Genomic DNA, 6,580 nt, shown 5'->3' with positions numbered 1-6,580 from the left:
ACTCCACCTGTGGCAAAAGTTGGCACTGTAGTGGAAGCATCCGCTTATGGGGCTCTGTTTCTCAGCCACTTTCTTCCTCTACCACCAGCTTCATTCACAACACTGATTCTGTGGTATGGCGGGTCGGAAACCTGCGATCTGGGCTTGCCAACCCACCATTCCAGAGAAGGAGGTCGCGGGCCACATCAGAGGGCTCCGTGGGCCACTGATTGGCCACCCCTGTTCTAAGCAGTTGTCTAGAAAACTGAAACTGAAAATAGTTGATGCTCACAAAGCTGGAGAAGGCTATAAAAAGATAGCAAAGCGTTTTCAGATGTCAATATCCTCTGTTCTGTAATTAAGAAATGGCAGTCATCAGGAACAGTGGAAGTTAAAGCAAGATCTGGAAGACCAAGAAAAATATCAGACAGAACAGCTCGCAGGATTGTGAGAAAAGTAATTCAAAACCCATGTTTGACTGCACGATCCCTCCAGAAAAATCTGGGAGACACTGGAGTTGTGGTAAACTATTCCACTATAAAGAGATACTTGTACAAATATGGTCTTCATGGAAGAGTCATCAGAAGAAAACCTCTTCTATGTCCTCACCACAAAAATCAGCGTTTGAACTTTGCAAATGAACATATAGACAAGCCTGATGCATTTTGGAAACAAGTTCTGTGGACCGATGAGGTTAAAATAGAACTTTTTGGCCCGAATGAGCAAAGGTACGTTTGGAGAAGAAAGGGCACAGAATTTAATGAAAAGAACCTCTGTCCAACTGTTAAGCATGGGGGTGGATCAATCATGCTTTGGGGTTGTATTACAGCCAGTGGCACAGGGAACATTTCACGAGTAGAAGGAAAAATGGATTCAATAAAATTTCAGCAAATTTTGGATGGTAACTTGATGCCATCTGTAAAAAAGCTGAAGTTAAAGAGAGGATGGCTTCTACAAATGGATAATGATCCTAAACACACCTCAAAATCCACGGGAGATTACATTAAGAGGCGTAAACGGAAGGTTTTGCCATGGCCTTCACAATCTCCTGACCTCAACATAATTGAAAATCTATGGATAGACCTTAAAAGAGCAGTGCGTGACAGACAGCCCAGAAGTTTAAAGAACTGGAAGACTTGTGTAAGGAAGAATGGGCAAATATACCTCAAACAAGAATTGAAAGACACTTGGCTGGCTACAAAAAGCGTTTACAAGCTGTGATACTTGCCAAAGGGGGCAGTACAAGATATTAATTCTGCAGGGTGCCCAAACTTTTGCAGACGCCATTTTTTTGTTTTCTGACATTTTGAAAGTGTAAATGATGGAAATAAAATCTTTTTTTGACATATTATAAGAATGTCTAATCTGTAATTTGATGCCTTTTGGAGATTTTTCCATCTTTCCTTGGCTTCGTTATGCACATTAATACAAATTTTTACCTGGGGTGCCCAAAATTTTGATCCCCACTGTACTTCTTTCCTGTACATACTGCTCACTGTCATACCCTCCACACTTCTCTCCTATACATAGTGCCCGCTGTCATACACTTCTCTCCTGTACATAGTGCCCACTGTCGTACTCTCCAACCATGTCCCCTGTACAATACTGCTCATTGTCATACCCTCCACACTCCTCTCCTATACATAGTGCCCACCGTCATACCCTCCACACTCTCCTGTGCATACTGCTCACTTTCATACCCTCCACACTCCTCTCCAGTACATACCACCCTCTGTCATACCCTTCACACTCCTCTGCTGTGCATACTGCCCACTGTCATACCCTCCACACTCCTCTCCTGTGCATACTGCTCACTTTCATACCCTCCACACTCCTCTCAGGTACATACCACCCTCTGTCATACCCTTCACACTCCTCTGCTGTGCATACTGCCCACTGTCATACCCTCCACACTCCTCTCCTGTACATAGTGCCCAGGGTTAGACCCTGCACATTCCTCTCCATCACCTGCACATACTTCCCAGTTTTATACCATCCATACTCCTCTCCTACGCCTCTTTCCCACAAAAACAGTTCTTTAAAATTATACTGAATATCCTTAATGTTACCAGCTCTAGAATGGGCACACTTTTGTTAGTTCAACTAAAGGAAATCTTCTCAGTCCTTATATTTGTTCTGCCCATTATTAGTACTTATTTAATTTTGTGATTACTACTGTGATTTATAGAGCAACATAGGGGATCTCAGCTACTCTAAATATAGCACTGAAATGTTGGCAACTATGCACTTAGGCACTGCCCAAGGGCCACCGGGTCAGTAGGGGCCCCATGAGAGGCTCCTGGGATCCTGTGATAATAAAGTGGTAGTAAAATTTGCTAACATTACTACTTTTTAGAGGCCCTGAGGTAGGTTATGCCATAGTGTACAAATATGCACAGCATATTAGCACATTAGGGTACGCTTAAATTGTCAGACTGAGTCCTCCAGTGCTGCGCTGTGATCAGTCCGGCAGGTCCCGGGTGCTTCCATCTTCACCCGGTCTTCCTTCTGGGCTCTGTGTCTTCGGTCGCTTGCCTTGGCTGGGCTGCATTGATGTCATTCCCATGCATGCTCATGCACATCCTCTCTCTCTCATCCCTCCTTTCTCTCTCACCCTCCCTCTCGTACCCCTCACCCCTCTCTCATCCCCAATCTCTCATCTTCACTCTCTCTCTTTAATTTAATTTGTTATAACAAAAAATGTTTGTATATTTATTTATTTATTATTTATAAAAGGCCCACCAAAATCCTCAGCACCAGGCCCATGATGTTCTTAATCTGTCCCTGCAGATACCCCCAATGCAAGCACCCCCAACATTTTCAAGACTTCCCTTAAAAAGACTTTGTCACTATACCCAGCCCCAAGTTTCAATCAAGGAGTGGCCAATTTCTTAAAAATTACCTGCCAGGAGATTGCCTACATCACCAGACCATACAAATCTTACCCACAACGAAAAATTTGCCCTTAAAAATCTATCCAAAAATCACCACATCACTATTAAAGGGTCACTAAAGGAAAAAAAAATGTTTGCTGAAATGACAGTTTACAGGGTATAGAGACATAAAAGTTAACTGATTCCTTTTAAAAATGATTACAAATAGATACAAATCAATCATATAATGTGCCTGTAGGTTAGTTTCACTTTTAAACTGGTTTCATGTTCCTGTGAACTAGAGAGACACACAGAACAAAAACAAACAAATCCAGGGCAGTGTTTTGTTTTTAAAATGAATCTGATTGGTTCTGTTAAGTTTTAGACACACAGTAATGACAGCTTAGACCACCGTGAAAAGCTCCCAGTACTGTGGTTATAAGGAGCCAGACAACCAGGAAGTGTGGAGATCACAGCAGAATTACAGCAACTTCAAAGCAAAAACTAACAATAAGGACATGAAACCAGTACTGCAGTAAGGTAAAGGAAGCTATTTAGCTAAAAAAAAAAATTCATTTAGTGATCCTTTAAGTCATCCGACAAAGGAGGCAACATATTCCTAATGGACAATAACCAATATAGCCAGATGTGCTTCAACATCTTGGGCAATCATGACTGGTACCGTCCAGTCAGTATTGGTGTTATTGAGGCCCTGTTATTGAGGCCTATGATCTGGTTGATGAGGCACTCAACATTATCTCCAAGCAAACTCTCGACATTATCCATACTCCTTTTCCCAGAATACCCACATTCTTTTCCCTCCCCAAGATTCATAAAAATGCTCAAAACCTTACTGGCCGCCCTATAATATCAGGTAATGGAGCAATCACTGAAAACTTATCACGTTTGATAGACGAACACTTAAAACCATTCGTCCTCAGTATACCATCATATGTGCATGATACTATCCATTTATTACGCATCATTGAAGGAGTTCAGGTCCCTACAAATTCTATGCTCGTCAGCATTGACGTAGAAGCTTTGTACAGCTCCATTCTCAGGGCCTTTCTTGCATCAGACATGTTCTTTCCCAAACAAGCCATCATGAACACTCGTTCAATGAGTTTATACTTTCAGCGTTAGACTTTGTACTCAGACACAATCAGCTAGATTCACATACAGCCGCCTATCTTTAGGTCGGCGTAGCGCATCCCATTTGCACTACGCCGACGTAACATAGTGAGGCAAGTACTGTATTCACAAAGCACTTGCCTCCTAAGTTACGTCGGCGTAGCGCAAATGGCCCGGCGTAACCCCGCCTAATTCAAAATAGGCAGGTAGGGGGCGTGTTGTATGGTAATGAATTCACGATTCATTACCATACATGTAAATTAAGTGCCGATCGTACGGCGCATGCGCGCGCATGCTCAGTATCACGTCGCAAATACTCCTTGCTTTCGACGTGAACATAACCTACGCCCAGCCCCATTCTGAATCGGCTTACGTAAACGACGTGAAATTCGACGGCTGTCCGACGTCCATACTTAACATCGGCTGCGCCATCTTTTTGGTGGTTTATCTTTACGCCTGAAAACGCCTTACGTAAACGACGTATCTTACATGCGACAGCCGTGCATACGTTCGTGAATAGGCGTATCTTGATCATTTGCATATTCTCGGCGTAAATCGACATACACGCCCCTAGCGGCCAGCGTAAATATGCAGCTAAGATACGACGGCGTAGGAGACTTACGCCAGTCGTATCTTAGCAACAGAGAAGCGTATCTCAATTTGAGCATACAGCTTACAGATACGACGGCGCCGATTCGAACTTACGAAGGCGTATCTACTGATACACCGTCGTAAGTCTTTATGAATCTAGCCTAATGTTTTTACATTTGATGGTGGGGCATTCCTCCAGGTACAGGGCATAGCCAGGGGCACTTGTTGTGATGGAGCATGAAATCAATGTACCTGAAGTGCAGGTGATGCGGGTCGAACCAGCTTTATTGGTTCGCCGCATACACCTGCACTCCTCTCTTCCCGCCCCCTTTTCTTTGGCGTGATTTTTTAAGCCAATTTGATTGGCCCAGGAATAAATGGGTGGTCTAATTTTGGCTGAGCTGTTCTTACATTGCTACACAGCCAGGACCCAGGCATACAAAGCTATCTGAGATTCAAGGTATGGGAAAACTATCTTTTTGAACCTCTGATATACTTACTACCAGTTGGTGTTATTATACCCACCTGGATTGACATATTACTTCTTTTTAAATTCTTATCCTAGTGTAATTTTTCTGTTTATTTCCCAATAGATCTCACTTTGCTCTGTCTTATGCTGTCCTTGTGAGCATTGGTGAGCTACATGGGTCCATCATTTTCCAATAGACTTCAATGGTGCCTGGTTACCCTATTACTTTCTAAAAGGGCTAGGCTTTTTATCTATTTGTTTCCTGTATAACTGTGTGCAATACATTTGGGCCGGGTCTCCTATCCCCTAGGGGTCCTTCCACCTTTTGGCATGTCCTTCCCGGTTTCCCTACATAACCATTTTGTGAGATGTAAGTATCTATGCATATTTTTATTGATCTTTCCACACGCTTTAATGGCTTCTTGGATGCTCTGCGATCGAGGTTTATGTAAATCATGCTGTTCATGGGAGATTTAAAGAAACAAACAAATGTAGTTATTGTTATATTGATACTATGTTCTCTTTTTTCTTTCAATAGAAAAACTAAATGTTTTTTGCATATACATAAACCCCGAAGAAGGAGTTACACATATGCGCTGTAAATAAATCCAGCCATCTGTTTCTAAAACATGTCGGGTTTCACTCACTCCCATGTGTATTGACCCTACCTGTCAACATTGGAGTGTGTTTATATGTATTCTGGCAATTCAAATTGCATGTTAGTTCTCTGTTTTAACAATTTCCCATAATATTGTCTGTATACCTTTTGTGTCCATCATAATAAATATATTTTCAATTTTTATATATATATATATATATATATATATATATATATATATATATATATATATATATATGTTTGGCATTCCATATTGTTCTATTCCAATCCGTATTATCCCAGGGACACTCCCTTCCAAATTTTCTGATTTAATTGGGATGTGATTGAAAGCATTGGTATTGCATTTCCACTGGTTAAGCTTCATCGTATTTCTCATTTATACAGATAAGTGGAGCAGCAGCTTTATTGAATGCCCCCTGATGTGTGTTACAGGACAGATAACCAGGTAAAAAATAAAATAAAAATACCTAAAAAATAAATAAATAAAAACATTTATTGGTTAACTGCAATATATGAAACATTTGGGCCTTGATACTGGATCGCACAGGAACGCTGTGCGTCCCCATTCTCTGGTTCAGAAACAAATCGGGGCCAAATCTTTGCCTGAATTCGGCCCTGAAACGGAGATAAAGACGCACAGCTTCTTTCGTTTCTGTGCAGTGCGCTTCGCAGCCGCCCTGGAGATATGTAAACCAGCTCCATAGCGAGCCCATCACATTCTCCTGCTATGCGAACTGGATGCTGGGAAATCCACATCCAATTCGCATAGGTGTTAACCCAGCCTTAAATTGAGCTTCTTTTCTTTTCCAAAGCAATCTATTTACTTTGTGGATTATGTGTCCAGAATGCTATGTGAATTTTTAGACTTTGGAATGTAGATATGTATTTGGCTATCTTGAAATGAAGAATTGAAAATGA

Source organism: Rana temporaria, chromosome 11 (genome assembly GCF_905171775.1).
Source record: "Rana temporaria chromosome 11, aRanTem1.1, whole genome shotgun sequence".
NCBI lineage: Eukaryota > Metazoa > Chordata > Amphibia > Anura > Ranidae > Rana > Rana temporaria.
This window is presented reverse-complemented; position numbering follows the sequence as displayed.